The 22125-nt window shown below is 38.8% G+C and overlaps 1 long non-coding RNA gene across 1 annotated transcript in view; it reads left to right on the top strand.

Moving 5' to 3' along the window:
- Positions 1 to 22125, top strand: part of LOC126511523 (uncharacterized) — a 172043-nt gene that overhangs the window by 65476 nt on the left and 84442 nt on the right. The window contains exon 2 of the long non-coding RNA XR_007594711.1: positions 8769 to 8852. This is a non-coding gene — a long non-coding RNA (uncharacterized lncRNA). The remainder of the gene's footprint in view (positions 1 to 8768; positions 8853 to 22125) is intronic.

The following is a 22125-nucleotide window of genomic DNA, read 5'->3' as shown; positions in this document are numbered from 1 at the left end:
TGGAACTAGCTCTTCTAGACCAGGCTGGCCTCGAACTCACAGAGATGCGCCTGCCTCCTGAGTGCTAGGATTAAAGGCGTGTGCCACCACTGCCGGGCTTACACTTTTGCTTCTTAATAAGCTGTCTCTCTCTATAATTCTAAGCATGTAGCCACAGCATTGGGGACTGACTCTCTGTTTCTCTCCTCTCCATAGCTAGCTTAAAAGGCAGAGCTTTTTCTGAATCTGTTGTCCGGATTGCTATGCTTTTTAGCTTACTCTTGTTCTCTCAAACTCTAATATAATTGACCTTGGGCTTCACTATGAGTCTGTTTTTAAATTCTTTTACTAAGAACCCAAGGAGGGGCTCCCAGTTTCCCTGGTAACAAGCTCACCACGCTCAGTTACAACATCCCATTGATTTTCACGTCAGTCTATCATTTCCTTGGAAATTATATTGAGTTTCAGAGGCAAGATTTCTCAGTCAATCTCTCCTTGCTTCCTCTTTCTCTCCTCCATGCAAGCACACAGTTCCTGTACGTGCATGTGTCTCTTTGAGAATTTCAAGCTTGATGATTTGTGGTCTATTTCTGTGCTTATTGTTAGGTTAGCCTATGAATTGATGACTGATTTTAAGACAAGATTTAGTCATTGAAACTAGTAATTACTAACTAGTAGTCATACTTCCTGAGGCAAAGTATAAAACTTAGATCCAAAAGACCTCACTGTCTTACCCTTTCAGCAATGTTTCATAGTGTCTTCCTTGATATATTTGTAACTTGTAAGTGAGATCTTCATGATTTAATTAAGTTAGAATGTAGGGGCAAAATCAATGCTTTTATACTTAGCTGTTTCCAGGGAAATTAAATAAGAGGAATGTATTTTTATTTCAGTTTCCTACAAATAGAGAGAATAACTGTTCCCATTCCAAACCTGCCAAGTCTTACATAATAAAAATAATACGTCTTTATTACCAGTGATAGAAAAGCAGAGGTTAAATTTAAAACTATGTGGGAGGTAAAATCCTGGCCACCTGCTAGAAACACAGTTGCAGTATAAACGTTGGCCTTGTTTTGTACTGGCTAAGCAACAGGCAAGAGACTATTACTCAAAACAGCATGCAACATTTAAAATACAAACTAGGAGCTAAAGATAAGGTTTTGCAGTTAAAAGTTGTTGCTACCCTTGCAGGTTCATTCCTAGCACCATGTTAAGTGGCTCACAACCACTGCTAAAGTTCCAAGGTATCTGACCTCTCTTCTGGACTCTATGGAAACCTGTAAGCAAATAGTGTGTGTATATCCATCAAAGCAACTACAAAAATACCATTTAAAACATGCAAAATTGTGGGGGTCCTCGCTCTCTTGGCCTGTTGGCCATCAGGTCAAGAGGGGAAGGAAGCAGAAGGGGTAACAGAAAGCTTTATATGTGGCCCATGAGCACTAATGGAGACAGCCTTCTGGGAGACAGATTTTAGTCGATTGGCTCAATTTTATTCCAGAGAATATGGATTGTGTGGGACTGGGGAACCTGCAGACAAACCCTAGTGTGCATTAAGCAACAGACGCCTCTAATAAGGCTTAGTGTATGGCGGTAGGGTCCTATAGCAGAGCTTCTAACACAATCTTCTTCTATCGGACCTGATTCATCTTTACTTGACCCTTGGCATCTGGTTTAGAGACAGCTTTTAGATGAGGTCAGTCCTCCAGGCCTAGGGCCATTCTCCAGATAAGAGCTTTGTTGGAGGGAGGAGTTCCTTGCTGCCGAGCTATTGAGACTAGCTGCCAAGCCATGGCAGATTGCGACTTCTAACCGGCCAGCAATGTATGCCAACATAAAATGATTTCAGACAGCAGTTCAGATTTAAATATTTTTGTCTATTCCTAAGCTTTCATAATATACCACATGTTGACCTCATGCATCATGGCTGCACAGCCAACGCTACACTAATGGAAAGGAATCAAAGAAATAGTCCTCTGTGTTTAGTTGAAATCACACTTTATTCTCAGAGTAATAAATGATTTTATTATGATCCATCTCACACAAAAAGTCAAAGCAATCCTTATAAAGTTAGTTTTTTTTTTAAATCCAAACTCAAACTACCGGTAAGTAGAGCACCAGTGTATTGATAAATATGTTCCTAACAATGTCTAAGATCTGAATTAATTTGTAGCAAACCCAAACCTAGTTAACGGAGATGTATTTGTCATTTAACTAAGTGGACTATTTCATTCTAGAGATCTATCAGTTTGTGGGCGAAAGTCCAAAGCAGAATTGCTTGGCCATTTCATAGTGATGCCTTATTCACGTTACAAAGCCAGTAAATGTTTATTAATCACTATATTACCTGCCATTTTAAAACAATAAACAGATTTCTAATCTTGAACAAGTGGAATCAGTGTTAGCAATTCTCATGCTGATCGTGGCTTCAATCCAAGGAACTGAGTCCTTTAATGGGTCAATAGTTCACTCTTAGTAAGCAAAGCATGTGTAAGCTTATACAGTACACGTGTCCCCAAGTTTCTGAAAACCCTCTCAAGACTACCTATATGTTCATGGAAATATAATAGCCATAAATAAAATATTCTTCTTAGACTATTAAGTTACTATAGTAGCCCAAATGAATAGCGAAGAACATCAAAATTCCACAGATGAGCTGATTCACCCTTTTAAGCACATATTGTTTTAGTTTCTGGGGCTATGACAAACACTGTCATCAGAAGCAATGAAGTGGAGGAGAGGATTTCTTTCATCTTACACGGTAGAGCCCATCATCTAGAGAAGTCAGGGCAGGAACTCCAGCAGGGACTAGAAGTAAACACTGTGGAAGAATACTTCTTGTTTATTTGCACGCCAGAACTTTGTGTAGCTTTCTGATACAGCCTAAGACCTATCAGGAAACAATGCTATCCATGTTGGCCTGGGTCATCTTAAGTTAATCAGACATTTTGGCAAATGTTGAAAATTAATTGCTTAAACAGAAAGTGCAATGTGACTGTGATAAGTAACATTTTGTTTTTATTTATTTATTTATTTTGAGGAAAGGTTTCTCTGTGTAGCTTTGGTGCCTGTCCTAGAACTCACTCTGTAGACCAGGCTGGCCTCCAGCTTCTAGCGATCTTTATGCCTCTGCCTCCCAAGTGCTGGGATTAAAGGCGTGGGCCACCACCTCCAGCTGAGAAGTATCTTACAGTCACCTTGGTGGGTTCAGTGGAGGACCTATAGCATTCATCCCAGATTATCATGGGCAACTTATTATACATCTTGAAGAAGGATATGATTTTATTTCCTCTTTAATGGATTATTGAAGCATGTGAGTAAAGTCACCCTTGAAAGAGGCTTGACTAGGCACCTGACACCTGTAAATATTGATTCTAGTACTAGTAAATCAATGGTTTGAACTTTATATTGTATCCTCAACTTAAAATTTTTATAATTTCATAAACTACTTCAGAGTACTTTCTATCATTAAAAAAGAACAACTGCTTAGCTGTAACAGCTGTCTGTCTTCTACCTATATTATATATTATATTTATATAGTAATATAAAACCCAATACACATGAAAGGTGGTGGAAAGTTCAACAGAGAGTGAGACACAGGCTCTGAGAAATGGTCCCATGCACACAGTCATCTGAGCTTCAATGAGATATTGTCAAATGGAGAAAATAATCATTTCAACACATTTCTAGAATATTTGCATACAATAAATGAATCTCTACCTTTAATCCACACTATTCAATTCAAACGTGAGGGAAATAGGAGTTAATTACCAGGCTGGCCTTGAACTCACAGTTATCTGCCTGCCTCTGCCTCTCGAGTGCTGGGATTAAAGGCATGTGCCACCACTGCCCGGCTACACGAGTTAATTTTCAAGCAAGATAAAACATTTGGTTCAAAGTGTACTCTCTTTTTTTGCTAAATAGCTATGGAGATGAAATGAAAAATATTCTCTAGCGTCGGATACTCAACCTTAGGGTAGAAGAGCTGGAGATGGATTCTCTGTAAGAGTCTGAGCAATGCTCAGATGTGTCTACTTGCTACTGATTATATTGACTGTAGTCCTCTACCTTGACCCGGGCATTAAAGATATGGACTTTGTTTAGCTCTTCACTTTTTTTAGGGACCACATTTTTCTCACAAGATCATTTTTCTTCCTTTAGCCCTAGGTTAGAATGCCTACATATTATTCAGGCTGGACCGGGGTCTCTGTGAATAGAAAGCAGGGCATTCTGGAAGGGAATAAGCATCCGAAGTGGGAATTTAGACCTTGAAATTTGAGGATGTAACTCTGGCTTGCTGGAGTAATGTTGTAGAATATTATTTTAACTGAACAAAAATGCATTATTACATTTATTTGTGCTTCAGAGTACTACTTTAACTGTGAAAGCTGTTTATGCTACATTTGTTAAATGATGTAAAGATGTGTTCCATCTGTTTCATCTTGCCTGCCTAAGGTACCTGATTGTTCTAATAAAGAGTTGACTGGCCAATAGCTAGGCAGAGAAAGGATAGGTGGGGGTAGCACGCAGAGAGAATACATAAGAGAACTCTAGACTCAATGAAGGATGGGGAGGAAACAGGGAAGGATGAGAAGGGAGATGCTAGCCAGCCAAATATAGAGAATCAGTGAAAGTAGATATATAGAAGAAGAAAGATAATAAGGGCAAAGGTAGATAAAGAGAAACAGGTTAAGTTAAAAGAGCTAGCCAGAAATGGGCTGACCTAGACTGAGCATTACAAACTAATAAATCTCTGTGTCATGTAATGGAAGCTTATTGGTGCCCCCCCCCCCACCAAGGACTAGTACAGACAATTAGGATATATTGGGAAAAAAAGAGAAAGGCTGGCTCAATCCTAGGACAACTCAGAAAAATGACCTATCCTGGGCTAGCCTTTTCAGTCATATAAGTCTGGTATTTCTATCTCTAGCTAGTCTCCTGATTTCTTTTAATATTTGGGAAATCAAGAACCGCTGAAGCAGAGATCCCAGGCTCCAGAAAATTCTCTTAAGATTGTCCACCTGAAATATTGACCAAAGAACTTTGTGGGGAAATACGGAAGCTTCTCACACTTCCATGTGGCCCCAAAGGACTATGTGTGCAGATCTCAAGCGAGACTCACCGAGGAGTCTCATGCAGGTCCCGTTTCTCGATACACTTTTCACTTTGAAAAGACACAGGGGAAATTCTGTGGAGTTCCCAGGATGGTTAAGAGAAAAGCAAAATTCCGGCTATTTCAGTTGAGGTCAAGCATAGAAAGGAAGATTTCAATTCAGATGGGCAACCGAATCCTGAAGCTTAGAACACTGCGCAGTTGTGTTCTAAGTCCAAGTTCTAAATGTCTCTTGTCTGAGGATGGATCAAGTCCTTTGCCTCCTGTTGCTCAAGCTACAGGATACAATCAGGTGTTGGGTCAAGAGTCAGAAATAGGACTAGTGAATCTGTCAAAATCTGAAAAGAACTTGATAAGAAAGAGAAGCCCTTAAAATTTCTAAGGGGGAAAAATGCATTTCTTTCCGAAAAGGAAGCATTTTTATTAGTTGTGTTTGATTCTAACAACAGGCAACCACTTAAACGCCCTGGTCTTTTAATAATCCCGATGATTAATTTGCCAGTGCTATTAAATGACAAAAGCACAAGATGAGTACAGAACAAGAAATCACATGATTTGCAGGGAAGAACAGCGGCAATGAGGTCGCCACGCTCAGGCTTCAGTTCCGTGCCTTGATTCTGCTTCTGGGTTGCGGTCCTCCTAATAGCAGAGGGGTAGTTTTGCCTACCTAGACGTTTGCCTTTCCTAACGGTCAGGAGAAAGTGTAATCACAGAGCATTAGAGAAGTGACCCAAGACATCAGTTACTGAGTGGGCTAGCCGAGCTAGAAGCTCTAAGCTCCCTTAGAAGCCTAGAGCTGTGGTTCATATAAAATTTACGACGAGCATGTCTGGCCCAGGGTTGCTGCAAGAAAAGTAACGGCAATAATGATAATGCTAATTATCACAGCCCACGAGGGAATTTTAGTGCCAAGTCCCCGAAAAATGACCCTGTGAATACATATTAACACCTCATGTTGGTCCTCTTAGCTGGACAGTCAGTACTGTTTAATATAGAGGAAAAGCTGTGGGGCGAAGATGGAGGTTGGAAAAAAAACTGTCATCTGCCGATTGCTTCTGACAGAGTTTGCGCTTAAGGATGTTTGTTTCCTAGAACTCTTGGGAGGATGTGAAAGTCAGATTTTTCTCTTTCAACCTGGTCATGATTGAATTCCAATGGATCCAGTGAAAGTGGTCAACTTTCCAGCTGTCTTGGAATGTCATTAAATCAGTAGATGTGTGGAAAAAGAAGACTAAAGCATGGCTTTTCTCTTCCACCCCATTTGTCTGTCTGCCTGCCTTCCTCTCTCTCCCCTTCCCATCTCCCTCCCTCCTGTCCCCTTTGTGCCCCTCTCTCTGTGTACCGCGTGTTCATTATAACCCTGATACTCCAAACAGGACCTGACCTGTCTTTTGTCATTTTAATTTTGCCATCTTATTTGCTAAAAATATTTGTCTGGTATCTATAGCGACAAACTAACTTGTTTTTAGAACTAAAATAATTGAAAAGCTTGTAAAAAGTTGTTTCAACATTCCAAATTACTTTTACTGAGGCTAACTAAGCTAAATCAAGTCGTGTGCAATACATGAAAGTGAAGAAGACCAAATGAAAAACTGATGCTATAATTTTCTGTGAAAAAAATTGGTATCAAAGACATTAATCTTTTTACATGTTAATCACTTTTCATAAACCACAGTTGCTGGTATCTTTTTACCACTCAAAAATATCAACACAGTTTAGTCTCTAGTGGTGGAGCAGAACCAAAGGAGCTGGGGTTAAGCATATCAGACTCTACATAAGGTACAATGACTGAAGCTCAGCTATAGTCTAGAGGAACCCAGAGGCGGGGGTGGGGGTTGGGGGTGTCATTGTAATGACTGATAGGAGGGCAGAGTATGTCGGTCAGTCGGCTTCAGCTCCTATATACTCTTCAGTAGTGGATGCCAGAATTTTACCTCTTCCTTTGTTCATTCCATTAACATCTCTGCATTTATTCCTATCTTGACATGCTTTGCCCTTGGCATGTTAGTGTTCAAAGGGACTTATGTGCAGCTATTACAAATGCATTCTATATTCTCATTCATTTATATTTGATAGTGAGATTTATTCTTCCTGTGCCTTTGATTGTTTACTGTCTTCCCTTCTTTACTTCTGAGAGTTCCTTTAGTGTTTCTTGTAGTGGTGATGAATTCTCCTATCCTTTGCTTGTCTGAAATGGCTGTATCTGTTCTTCACTATTAAGTGACTCTCTTCCTGGGTAAAAAAAAAAAAAATCTTTCTTTCTCTCTCTCTGTACTTTGAGCTTATCACTTTGCATTCTTCTGGCCTGCAAAGAACATGGTAAATAATCCAGATGATCATATAAATCTTTTCTGCTTATGACAAGTCATTTTATTACAGTTCTCCTTTTCTTATTGAATTTTGATTAGTGTGAAGTCTATTTTGTCAGGTATTAGGAAAGCAATGCCTGCTTGCTTCCTGGTCCCATTTGACTGTAGTACTCTTTTCCATCCTTTTCCTTTATGGTGGTTCATTTCTTCAGAGCTCTTATGTGTTTCTTAGAGACAACCGATAGATAGATTTTGCCTCTTAACTCATTTAGTTAGCTCCTGTCTTTTGATTGGAGGATTGAGGCCATTACTATTTAAAGTTATTATTGAACGCAGTCATTTGATTGCAGTCATTATGTTGCTAATTAGTGGTGTTATTGTTTATATTCTCAGTGGTACTTGCTATTTTGATAATTATAGCTTCATATTCTTTTCCTTCAGTTTCTTGGTTATTTTTATTCTTCTCTTCATCCTGAAATTGTGCTTCCTACATTTTCCTTAGATTTAGTTTGATGGATATAATTTTCTTTTTAGAATATTTATATTATGGACAGTTTCTCTTTCTTTTTCAATTTTGGCAGATAGGTTTCCTAGGTGCTAGTCTAGGTGAACTACATCTTTTTAGATTTGCTTTGCTGTCTTAAAATATGTGTTCTGGGGGTTAATCAAGGTCATTTTCAATGGCCAAGCATTGCTGCATGACTCCTGGTTTTGGGGAAAGTTACTGCCTTGAACTTGAACAATGCTTGTATTTTTCCTATTAGATTTTGTCATATGGACTTTTGGTTTTGTTTTCTGTCTGGCATGGGGAGAGATGGTTGGAGAAGGAGAGAGGATGTGTGAATGCAGTTGGGATTAGAGGTTAGGTATGTCCTGAGTGGGATGAAGACAAGTGGACACATGGGTTGGACTGGTATGTAGAATGTATGTCCTTCTCCCAGCCTGGGGTCTGGGGGTGGATTTGGTGGTTGTGGAGCCCAATTTGCTGAAAGTATTTGTCAGCTGTAGGAGTTCCAAGGTAAAGGTTTTAGGGCCACTTGTGTAGACTATTATGTCATCTGCAAATAAAGATACTTTGCTTCCTGTCCATTTTGTAGCCCTTTGATCTTTTTCGGGTATCTACTGAAGACTGCAAGTACTGTATGAAATAGGTATAGGTAATATGTTTTGTTCCTGATTTTAGTGGAATTACTTTGAGTTTCTTTTCATTTAAGGTGATTGCGCAATCATTGTAAACTGCCTTTATGTAGAGGTATGACTCTAATATTCCTAATATTTCTAGAACTTTTTTTCATGAAGGAGTGCTGAATTTTGTCACAGGCCTTCTCTACATCTAATGAAATGATATTGTGATTTTTGTCTTTCAGTTTGCTTATTTGTTGGATTAAATTTATCAGTTTATGAATGTTGAGCCACCACTACATCCCTAGGATGAAGCCTATTTGTGAATGGTGAGTGATTTTTGTTTTTTGTGTGTGGTCTTGGGTTTGGTTTGTAAGTATTTTATTGAATAGTTATTTGCTTCTTTGTTCATAAAGGAAATTGGTCTGTAATTTTCTTTTTTGGGTTTTTGTGTGGTTTGGATATTAGGGGTAACTGTGGCCTTGTAAATGAATTGGACATTGTTCAACCATTCTGTTTCTATTTTATGGAACAATTTGATGAATATTGGCATTAACTCCTCTTTGAAAGTGTGGTAGAATTCTGCACTAATATGATCTGACCTTGGACCTTTTTTATGGCTGATAGAATTTTAATTATTGCCTCTATTTCTCTAGGGGTACTAGGTCTGTTTAAATTGATTATCTGATTTTGATTTAACTTCAATAATTTGCTTGTATATGGGAAATTTTTGACTTCTCTTAGATTTTTTCAAATTGATGTAGTATAGGTTTTTAAAGAAAGAATTTTCTGAATTTCCTCAATGTCTGTTGTTATGCTCCCCTATCATCTCTAATTTTGTTAATTTGGATGTTCTGTGTATGCCTTTTAGTTAATTTTGGTGGGAATGTGTCAGTCTTATTAATAGTTTCAAACAACCAACTGCTTATTTCAGTGATTCATTGTTTTAATTTCTGTTTCTGTTTTATTGATTTCAGCCTTGATTTGACTACTTCTTGTTTTCTACCCCTTTTGGTTGTGGCTGCTTCTTGTTCTAGAGCTTTTGGGTGTGTAGCGTGAATAATAAAAACCAAGAGACAGATATTGGGGTTCAAACTGAAAATCAGAAAAGCAAAACAGCCAATCCACTAGAGAACTCTTATCTCTATGAAAGCTTTACACTGAAAAGTGAGTGAGTCCCTGTCTCATCCTTCCTTATATTTCTCTCTAGTGCTGGTATTAAAGATGTGTACCATCACCACCCAGCCTCTATGGCTAGCTGGTGTGGCTGTTGGGATTAAAGGTATGTGCCATCACTGCCTGGCCTGCCTGACTGACTTGCGTTGCTAGTTTTGCACTCTGATTTTCAGGAAAGCTTTATTTGATAGATCATAAACAAGATATCACTGTATGGGTATGCAATTAAGTTACTAGTATGCATTCTCTCCAGTTTTTGTCTTGCTTTGAATGTAGGCACTTAGTGCTATGAACTTGCCTCTTAGAACTGCCTTTAATGTAACCCGTAAGTATGGGCGTGTTGCGAATTCATGTTCATTCAATTCTAGAAAATTTTAATTTTTATTAATTTCTCTTTTACTAATTTTTCATTCAGTAGTGAGTTGCTCAGTTTCCATGGTTTTGTAAGCTTTCTGTTGTTTCTGTTGTTGATGTCCAGCTTTGATCTGTGGTGGTCAGGTCGGATGTAGGATGCTATTTATGTCAATTACCTTGTATCTGTTGGGACTTGCTTTGTGTCTGAGCATGCTCTATGTTGCAGAAAGTTCCATGAGGTTCTGAGAGGTGATATTCTTCTGTGTTACATTTGAGTCACAGCATCTGTTAGTTCTGTTATTCCTCTGTCCAGTTTTGCCTGGATGACCTGATTGTCACCTGATGAAAGTGAGGCGTGGAAGCCACCCACGGCCACCATGTAAGGGTAATATGCATTTTACCTGTTGTAGGGTTTCTTTTAAGAACTGGATGCTCTTGTGTTTAGTTCATAGCATTGCAATGTCTTCTTGGTGAATTTTTCCTTTGCTGAGTATGTAGAATCCTTCTCTAACTCTCCTGATTAGTTTTGGCTTAAAGACTCTTTTGTTATATATTAAATCAGTTACATTAACTTTTTCTTGGGAGGGGTCCATTTGCTTGGAATGTTTTTTTCTATGTATTTACCCTGAGGTGATATCCATGCTTGATCTTAAGGTGTGTTTCCTGGATAGAGTAGAAGGATGGATCCTGTTTTGCATCTATTCTGTTAGTCTATATCTGTTAATTATGGAATTGAGATTAAGGATGTTGAGAGTTATCAATGAGCAAGATTTGTTGATTCCTGTTATTTTGTTTTAATGTGTGTTTCTTGGTGTGTGTGTGTTTTCCCTGGTGCTTCTGAAAAGCATCAAGCTCATGAGCTTGCTAATATTGAAGTTTACTAACATTTGACAAAATGCTAATGCACCAAGGGCCATAAACTTCCCTTGTTTGTTTGTGTGGGTTGCCTGGCAACCTCTGCCTACAAGGTTTTGTGGGTCTATATAGCTGGGTAAGAACAAAGAGAGAAGTGGGAATAGATAGAAGCAGGAACAGAAACACTGGGTCTGCTGCAGAGCTGGGGGTGAGACTGAGGAACTGGGTTTGGAGGAAGGGAACAGATGACGGTCTGCACTTAGCCTGTCTGCTTCCCTAGCTCCCAATTTTTTAGTTATTTAATGATATAGTTAGTCAAGATGATAATGCCAACTATACTAATATTTTCTTTAAGACTTTTGGAATTTGTATTGGGATAGTTGGCTTTCTTATCCAAGTTTTAAAACACATCTACTTTGGTTCCTATTGGAATGTTTATTATTTAAATAGAGACTGCTCGCTGTTCTGTGATCTCTTTAAGGAAACTGAGGACCTAATTTGTCACTGGCACTTGACTAGGCATTGCCCTACTTCTTCCTCTGCAGTAAGTTACCAAGCCAGTCCAGGGAGTTCCCTAAGGCAAGTCCTTCATTTATTTGAAAGTCTCCATCTTGTGATCCAAAGCTTTATTCCAGTACAACAGAGACACACCACTTTAATTAATTACCTTGCCAGCTGCCCCAGGGACCATGCTTGCTCCCAAACCGGAATGTCTCTGATCCTGGGAGACTTTCAGTGCTCCATGGGTAACAGTTTCTTTTTTCATGGAGTTCCCTTTGAGTTGTCAGCTGCTCCTCTCCACAGGGTAGCTTTTCCAATTAAACCCCATCTGTTTTTTACACTTAAAAATTCTTCAATTTTCCTTGCCCTCTGAAGGCATCCTTTGTATATTCCTAGGATTGATTCTCCCATAATTTCAGAGTTTTAGGAAGGAAAGCAACATAGTCAGCTCGACCTAAAAATCAAAAGATGGATTTTGCAAAATAATATTGCATTCTAAGAATTAAAATGAAGGATTTATTTCTAATTAAAATAGCACTTAAAAGGGACATTAATTTAATACTTGAAATCTAAATTAGATAAAAAAGTAATTTCTTGTCATGCATTCCCAATTTCTACTAATGTTTCAAATATGCAATGACTTGGGTCAAAATGCTCAGTTACTATTGATTTGAAGAAAGTGACTCATTCCTTAACATTATCACTTGAAGTAAACACACTTAGATTAATTTTTAAAAAAGATTCCTTCTAGGGACACCATTAAATACATTTATTATAAAAATGCCCGGATAATATGAGTGAACATATCATTTAATGAGGCATAAAACATTTTCATACCTATCTTGAACTAAAGCTCAATTTAAAACTATTAATTTATATCTAGTTAAGACAGTGACAGAGACGATGTCACGCTGGCAGCAACAATTAGAGGACCAATGGCATCACACTTAACAGAAGGCACCTTTGGGAACAAGAGAAAATTATACAGAGAGCAGTATTCTTGTTCCAGGCCCTACACACTTGCAGTGTTGTGGAAGAGATGACCGGAGAGACCTCTGTGAACACTGAACCAAATTAACATAATCTAATAAATATGTGGCATGATCCCCAGAGAAACGGGCTATTGTGCTCAGTTTTCTCTTGGGGAAACCCAGCCTTCAAAGCACAAACCCTGTGTGAAAAGATGTATAGACCAAATAGAGGGAAAATATGTACAAGACAAGCCATTTAAGAGAGGAAATGTGGGTACAAGCAAAGAATAAGGAAAAGAGACCCTCAACATTCCTGTTAGATTTTGAAGAAAAAACAAAGTGGTGAAGTGGAATTCTCCTCCTTTCCCTGAGAAGAACATGAAGGAAGTAAGTGAACACAGACTATCCATGAGGGGAGACAGAAGAAGGCCATTGCAGAAGGACACTTCCACATAAAGGAGAAGGTCCAGCCGGCTATTCTTGGAAGACATTTGCAGTTAGAGTTTAGTCTTTGGAGATAATACTGAGCAGGCTGTGTGCTTCAACTTGGCCTTTACTGCACCTTAATGATTTAAATCCAAAGCTTTCAAGAAAAGGAGAGGCATGAAACAGGACTCACTATACCAGGTGTCTAACGGTAGGCAGGGCAAACGTGGGGGCATTTAAATCGGCAGAAGAGAAACAGTGTTGCGCTTTGTAATTGTCCCACATCTCCCCAGAGTTAATGTGTAACAGTGTTTCTAGAGTAGGACTCAGAGTAACTTTGTTTCTTTTTTCTCTTAACTGTCTTTCATTTTTCTATTATAAAGATATTGCCTCCTTATGGAGCATAGTGAATAACTTAATACACTCACTTTTCTTTACTTAAATTATTGTGTATGACGTTTCTTGGTAGTTATTAAAATGATTCGAAAATAAAAAACTTATGAGGCTCCAAATAGGTTCTTATATTTTAAAACAAAGTACTGATTTCATTTAATGTTTCATCATTTTCTTTTCAATATTTTACATGTTAGTATTGTAAGAAATTAGGTGTGTGCTTGTTGCTTATTTATCAAATGTTTGCTCAGAGCTGTGTATGCAGTAATATCTGACAATTTCACGCTTTTAATGATGACCTCAAGAATGTTATTTGTAGAGTTGAGCCAAGAAGCTCAAGGCCATAGCTTGGTTGCCTATAGCTGTAGTTGTTTGATAAATGTGAGATGATGAGTAATTAAATACAGTAACAATGGCATTATGGAACACTTAACATATATCTTTATAAAAACTGCAATCTCTTCTAATCCTGCTGTGTGCAGATAAACACTATTAGTAACTTGCTGAGTAGCGTTTGCTTGATTTCCACGTGTGCTCATCCAGGATTATGGATAGTTCGTTTTAAGGCTAGGAGTCTAATAAGATAGATGTTCTTCTTTAATATAATTTCCTTGTGGTTTAATAAATATGTTAATATAAGCAAGCTTTGAATGCATTCATTTTGTTGCACAAAATGTTATTTTCATTTAAAAAATTATTTTGTTTAATGGAAACATGGTTTAAGGAAATTAGATCCAGGCTATTTATTCTCTACTGAGGAACTTCAGCTGGAAACACGCAAGTGAGCATGTTCCCACTGATGCTTCTGTTTACCCATGCATTCCTTAATATATTTTATTGAGACATTGTGTTAGGTGCCATGAATTCTACGAGGAAGATTTTGGTAGCTGGAGACTCAAAGGCTTCACTGATAGATCTGTGATGGAGGTTTTCCGTGTCTTTCCTTCTTCTTGTCCCCACCAGGCAGGAACCACAGCCAAGACACAGAGGGCAAACAGAAGTCAAATGTCTGCCTTGAAACTTGTTGTTTATAAAGGAAGCCATTCGTACTCATTGAAGGACTCAGGGTTGAATATTTCCTTCTCCTTTTGTACATTCTCATCAGACAAGTTGTAAGTGCAAAACCCAGAGAATGCCTTCAAGGGACATTAATTTTGGTTTTAGATTTAGTATATTCTTATTGAGTCCATGATGGGAAAAGAAAATTTAGCCATATGTGTAAGGTAGTTGGCAGTGGATTGAGAAGTCTCATTTAAATAAAGTAGCTGTGAACGATGAGCAGTGCCATCTGCCATTTAAGAACCTCATAGACACCGGTCTAACCCAGGCCCTCTGCAGATATGCCATAGTCGTGTAGCTTGTTGTTTTCATAGGACTCATAAGAGAGGAAACAGGGGGCAGCTTTTGACACTTTTATTTGCTTTTGGGACCCCTTTTTCTCCTACTGGGTTGCCTTATCCACCCTTAATATGAGGGGAGGTGCCCAGGTCTTACTGCAACTTGATATGCCATGTTTGGTTGATATTCCTGGAGGTCTGCCCTTTTCTGAACGAAATGGAGCAGGAGTGGATGGGGATGTGAGAGAGGGAAGGGACTTGCATGAGAAAAGGGAGAGGAGCTTCAGTCTGGATGTAAGATGTGACAGAATAAATCAACAAAAAAGAGAAACCTCCTATTATAAGAACAACCAGGTTTACCTATTTGACTCAATGATTAAAGCTAGGTTCCAAGATTCCTAATAAAGTCACAATTTATTTGGTAAATATTATTTTTCTCTCTTTCATATTAAGGGAAGCTAAAAGCATCACTCTTTGATCTGAAGCCAGCTTCCATTGGCTGGTTTTTGTGTCAACGTGACACAAGCTAGAGTCATCAGAGAGGAAGGAGCCTCAGTTGAGGAAATACTCATTGAGATCTAGCTGTAAGGCATTTTCTCATTTAGTGAGCAATGAGAGAGAACCCAGCCCATGTTAAATGGCGCCATCCCTGGGCAGGTGGTCCTGGGTTCTATAAGAAGGTGAGTTGGGCAAGCCATGGAAAGCAAGCCAATAAACAGCCCCTTTCCTTGAGAATTTTGCCCCATTTGAGGTCCTGTCATGACATCCTTTAGTGATGAACAGCGATGCTGAAGAATAACCCCAAATCACCCTTTTGCTCCCCATCTTGCTTTTGCAGCAATAGAAACCCTAAGACAGGGTGCTTTGAACTAGTAACTCTGAAGGACTCAGAAGGGGTTGCAGAGATTCCCCTTTCATTAGTGGGCTGAGAAGTTGAAATAAAGGGGAATCAGTCCCACGAAATGTCTGAAATGCTCCTCTCAAGTATCTACTGGGGTTTACGCAGAAGAACAGGTGGACTGGAGATCTGACTGACCCAGGAGTACACATGCCTAAGAGGAGGCAGGGATTGGGAAAAGATACAAGGGTTATCTGATTTTAAAACTGGAAAATGGTCTCCCATTTGGTCCAGCTGTCTGTCAGCAGTCACGATTTTCATCCTTAGTGGTAACACATGGGGTAGGTTTTCACTACAGAGTAGTCTCAGCTATGGAGTGATGGAGACTATCCACAGAGAAAACTGGAAGCAGGTAGAGAGGCAAACTATCCAGGGCCAGAGGAAGGCCCTCTGTGTCCGAGCATCTTCATTTTAGCAAAGCATCCACCTGAGAAATGGCCCTCATCTTCCACGTGCCTCTCATTCTTACACAGCCAGTGCCTTTGGGTCCTTTTATCGTTCTGAATTTATCTTTTCCTGGTAGAGACATCAGTATTATTCTCCCTCCACTTAGTTTCCAAGCCCTATTTGATGGAACACCAAGATGTCTTTCCATTCTGTGCCTTCCTGCCTATCATTATTACATCAGTACATTCTGAACCATTACTTATCTCAAGCTGAGTCTTGTTACAGTCTCTTCTTTGCTTCTCTAAGCTTATTTCCATTTTTGATTGTTATACTTCTAAATTTCAGTTGTGATTTATAACAATCTCTTAAAACCAATCCCTCAAATTCAAAGTGTGACTCTACATAATGGCAGTTAATACCCCTCATACGCTGGAGAAATGGCTCAGTGGTTAAGAGCACTGTCTGCTCTTCCAGAGGTCCTGAGTTCAATTCCCAGCAACCACATGGTGGCTCCAAATCATCTGTAAAGAGATCTGGTGCCCTCCTCTGGCGTGTGGAGGCAGAAAGTTGTATACATAATACCTTTCATACGTAGAGATGAAGTAGGATTTTTTTTTTTTACCTCTTTTGCAGCATACAAGTAAATCTCCTGGCCATCCACTTACTGACTATGTAATTCTTTACCTTTTTTGAAGACCATTTTATTTACTTGCTATTTCAACGTGTGTGGGTGTTTTGTCAGCATATATATCTGTGCAACAGGTATTAGGTTCCCTGGGATGGGAGTTACGGACGGTTATGAGCTGCCATATGGTTGCTAAAAGTTGAACCTGGGTCCTCTGGAATAGCAGCCAGTGCTCTCAATTTCTGTGCCGTCTCTCCAGCCCTGTTTATATATTTCCAATAGCTATTTCTCTGTGCTTCATCTCTTCTTTCCTTACAACACCTTCCCCTATTTTGTGCACCTGGAAAACCTTTACATGTCACTGAAGCTTATGCACAAATATCTGTGTATTTTCACCTAACCCTGTCCATTTTCCATAGCCAGTTAAAACAGTAATAGTTCCTGAACGTGTGCCAACACAGAACTGAATACTTACCACATTTTAGTGTCTGTCCCACATCACTTCACCGTGTCTCATTCTCACTTGTCTGACTTCCTAGTGCACATTGCTTGAGTATAAATAACTGATATTGGTTTATAAGCTTCTTCAGTGATACGTTCTGTTTATAATACCTAAAATAGCAGAGACAATAAAAAGTTGCTGTTTAATGGAATAAGAATAAATGAACATTTCTATTTTTATAGGAACACATAATTTATCATAAGAAAATGAACAAGTAGACTAAATATTAAACGTTAGGGTTACAAAAACTCCAGATAAGTTGAATTTTGGACTCCTTTCACTGTGGTGTATTTGGCTTTTTCCACAGGCTTTCCCTTGCAGCTTTTGGAGGCGAGGGCTTTCAGTCCACCCCAATGTTATTCTCTCGCAGCTCATTCTAGTCACATTTGTGAGCCATTTTCTTGGATGTTTGCTTATAAAAGTCTTCGTGTGCTTAGAATGTGTTTTATTTGAGATTGTTCCATCCCGCACATTCTTGTTTACTTGATATTTTCAAGAACACTCAGGTAAATACCATTTTAAAATATTAGACCAGAATGACCTAACAAAAGAAACAGCAACTTAATCTAAGACTGATGTGGGATTCTCCTCTGAATGCTGTGAATACCATTGGTTAGTAAAGAACTGTCTTGGGCCTGCACAGGGCAGAATAGAGGTAGGCAGGGAAAACTAAACTGAATGCTGGGAGAAAGAAGGCAGAGTGAAGAGCAGCTATGTAGCCCCGCTAGAGACAGATGCTAGAACATTACCCAGTAAACCAGAGTGTCATGGAGATACACAGATTAATGGAGATGGGTTAATGTATGATATTAGTTAGCCAGCAATACACTTAAGCTCTTGGCCAAACAGTATTGCAAATAATATGGATTTTGTGTGATTACTGATTACTTCAGGTCTGAGTAGCTGGGAACAAACAAGCTATTTTACATTTGTTCTCTACACTCCTCTGATACCTTTCCCTCTTCAGTTCCTTTTTTAAAATATTAGAATTTATTTTTGTCTAAAGTATTTTTGAATGAACTATTTTTTAGCATATTAAATTATCTGAAAAGTCTTAAAAATATGTAGATTCATATCTACTGGTTATGTGAACAATTTATTTCTTGAAGATGTTCTGAAATTATGAAAATGCAGAATGTAAAATAAACAAAACAAATTGATAAGTATGGTTCCTTTTGTTGTTGGTGAGGGTGGTTTTTTTTTTTTTTATTTTGTTTTGTTAAGTTGGGACAGGGTCTCTTTGTGTACTTCTGGCTACTCTAGAATTTGCTCTGTAGACCATGCTGGCCAAGAACTCACAGAAATCCACCCATCTTCAGCTCTCAAGTGCCGGGATTAAAGGCTTGTCATCACTGCCCAGCTTCTGATAACTACATTTTTTAAACAAATCATTTATCAATTAGTAATGATATGTTTTCTCAAACATGTCCAGATGGCCATACAAAATATTGTACCAAGACCCTAAATGTGTTTAATTTTGTATTTGCTCCAGGAAATATGGTTTATTTAGAGAACAACCATCATTTATACCATGTACAACCACTACAATTTCTTGTATTTTTGTATAGGCTCCTACAGTCTCGATGCTTCATCTACATGTCCTAAATGGCTTCTTACCCAGGAACACTTGTGTTCTGTGTGTTCTTACATAGTTACATCACATAGTCTTTCAATAGAGTCTTTTCATCTTGTTCAGATAAAGGATGGAGTATAAGGTTTATGCCTAGTTTTGATCCTATGTTACTATGGAATCTGGACTCACAAGGCAATGTACTACATCTCCTCTCTCTCTCTCTCTCTCTCTCTCTCTCTCTCTCTCTCTCTCTCTCTCTCTCTTTCATGCACATATGCTCATTATGAGCATTTACTATCTTTTGCACTTCTAAGGCCTAGGATTTAAGCATCTGTACAAAGGAAGCTCCTCTTCAAGTTGGCTTTGGAAGCAGAGTGGCTGTTTGCTGTCCCCCCAGAGGGAAACATTTTAACATGACACAGGTCAGTCTCCCTTAGAGATCAGCATAAGCTGCAAGCCCACAGATGGCATCCTATCAAACTGCTTAGCATCTAATTACAGTGGCCTTGAAAGCAGTGTCATGTGGATTCTCCCCTATCTTTAATGGTCAGTTTACCATCGAAATTCTCCCATATATTTTTATATAAAGAAGCTTGATTAGACTATGCCATGGGTCTATTCCACTTCTAAACTATTTTTAAAAACCAATGAATAATTGAACACTTGGAATGAGTGAAAAGGGAATTAGCTGAGGAAAATTTACCTTTCATTCTCTTTCTCAATTCTGGGACACAATGAAAAGCCGTGGTTGAGTGTTTGTTATCCAGATGGCTGTCATCAGCTGCTCATTAGTATGTGTGGCCCTTGCTGAGCGGATTGGGAGACAAGAAAAGTCCGCTCACAATGCTTAACCCTCTTGGTCTCCATTTCAAGGGGTATGTATTCCCAAGGATCAGACCCTGTGAGCATATCCCCTTCAAAGAGCCAGCAGAGTTCTTGCCAACCAATGCCATCAAAACATGCAGAGTTACTTTGCGTATGATAGATTTCCAAGCCTCTTGTATGGGTAATTATAACAAGCTGACCTGAGGAGGAAGCAGGGTTTAAGTCGTTGTTTTTCCCTTATTTCAATCCATTGTGTTCTACTACCATATTTGCATAAATGCCACCACAGGCTTCCGCTTGCCAGCCAGTCAAAAAACCTTCCATTGTTACTTTGATTCTTCTGTTAGCTGTGTCTGCTCCTGTTGCTCAGCTTTTCTTAAACCCGAATTTTTATTTCAGCGTGTACAAACTTGTGGTTTCACATCCCCCTCCACAAGAAGTTTCCGTGTGATACGACAACTTAATTGTACTAGAGATGTGTGGCGGTTTGAGCGACAATGGTCCCCAAAGAGAGTAGCACTATTAGGAGGTTGGTTTTGGTGGAATAGGTGTGCCCTTGCTGGAGGAAGTGTGTCACTGTGGGGTGGGCTTTGAGGTTTCCTTTGCTCAAGCTTAGTGTGGTACTCAGACACTTCCTGTTGCCTGTGAGTCAAGAGGTAGGGCTCTCAGCTCCAGCACCATTTCTGCCTGCACACCATGTCACACCATCATGATAATGGACTAAACCTCTGCAAATGCAAACCACCCCGATTGAAGAGTTTTTTTCTTTGTAAGAGTGGTCATGGCGTCTGTTCACAGCAATAGACAAGGTAGAACTTAGAATGGTAAACAAAGTTACTGGGTTTTCCTTAATGAATTTATTTTTTTCCTTTGACAACTAGAAGACAGAGTGAAAGAGATCCTAGGAAATGAACCAGGCACATTATTGAGTAACTTCCTTACTTTGTGAAATGGTGAAGATAACGCTTAACTTCCAGAGCTGCTGTGGGTACCTTTGGAGCCATAAGACACCTATGACACTGTTCCAGCTCCCAGCGTATCTAACTTGTAGCTATTTTGCCATCTTTTCATTAGCTTTTGAAGAATTATCCTGCCTCAAGTCATAGCTCATTAAAACCAATATGCATCTCATCACGTGTTATATAAGGCAGATGTGCGTTGAGTACATAAGCAACAGATTGTTATGTGCTGACTATGGTGTTTTAGATACAGTAGGGACTCTTGTTTGTTAAGTCAAATTAGTTATCTATGTTGTTTATACAGTCAAGAAAATGAAGATTATAAATATTTATAAGACAGAAACAATGAAACCTTTCAACATTTAAAGAGAAAATGCCTATGCTTTTGTGCTGAAGGATTACTCTGCCGGTACAGTGACTTGATTTTTTTTAGCTTTTTTCTGCAATCAGTTTGTAAAAATGACTTGAGTTATATAATTGTCCCTTTGCACATATATGTGCAGCTAATGCATGTATAGTTTCTGGCTTTCTTGTTTATTTGGTTACATGGTTCTATACATCTTTTGTTGTACCCCTTAACACCCAGATTCTGAACTCATGCCTCACTGTCCACTACAGTTCACATTGTGGTGAACTCACTGTTTTTTGATCAAACTCTTAAATTACCTTTACAAAATCTCTATTACAATACTGGAGGATATGCAATTTTTAAAACTAGTAAATGAAATATGCAATAAATTCTGTTAAAAATACAAACACACATTTCATATTTTGAAAAGAATTTAAGCTAGCAATTTTCTAGTTAAGTTGAGGATAAGTATTTTATTAGAAATAGGAGGCTATGAATGAAAAGCTAAGAATAAAAGCAAGCTCTTAATATTTTTTAATTTCATCAACAAAGATCACTAAATAATTTTTATTTTTTCATATTTGTTTTTAATTGGTTTTGTAGACAAGAAGCCCACGTGCTGTGGGACTGAGAGATCGCTCAGTGATTACTAGTATTTACTGCTCTTGCCTGCCGAGGTCTGGAGTTTGCTCCCAGCACCTGCAAGTTGATCACAACTGGCTAAACTCCATTTCTTGGGATTCCAGTGCCATCTTCTGATCTACGCAGACATCGCATGCACATGGTACATACATATACAGACATACAAAACACGCATACACAAGTTAAAAAATAAAGCATTTTAAAAAGCCATGTGCCTACTGAGAAACTATTTTAAGTAAAGAAAAATGCATCTAATATACATTTTCCCACTATCTAACCACGGAGGAGACAGGCGTGTTGATGTTTGTGAACCCTCGCTGTCTTCTGCCCTTGCCTTCGGACTCCAGTGTTCATATCCCAGAGAAATAAGAGATGGTAGTTGAGGCTTTGTCCACGCTGCAGCTCAAACAGCTGCTTACTGATGCAGGTATCTCTGCCATGTTGGGTAATTTTATTAGATCCCTTTCAGTTTCTTTAACTTGGGCACCTGCTGAAGATGTGTCCAGCACGATACTACTCAGCCTCCTTGGTCAGGGTGTATTCGCTCTATCCTCACTTTCTGCTTTCTTTCTCTACCCACATCCCTTGAGACAAGAAAAAACAGTGTCTGTTATTGTGTGTGGTTACCTTTGAGGAGTTTGCTCAGTTGCTGGCAATTCAGGTTTGTGGCACATAAAGTATCAATCATAATCATAAGAGACAAAGGGCAATCTCTGTAGCATCTTACCATCCCAGTGCTAGTAGAAGTATGGTTTAGTTAGTTATCTGTTCTCATTTCTCAGATGAAATATGATCAGTTAAGCTCTTGCCACGGGGCCTGGTTATAACC

The sequence above is a fragment of the Alexandromys fortis genome, unplaced genomic scaffold (genome assembly GCF_014885135.2).
Source record: "Alexandromys fortis isolate MF-2015 unplaced genomic scaffold, M_Fortis_MF-2015_v1.1 scaffold_101, whole genome shotgun sequence".
NCBI classification, from domain to species: domain Eukaryota; kingdom Metazoa; phylum Chordata; class Mammalia; order Rodentia; family Cricetidae; genus Alexandromys; species Alexandromys fortis.
The sequence above is the reverse complement of the archived record's forward strand: the minus strand, read 5'-3'. Positions and strand labels throughout refer to the sequence as shown.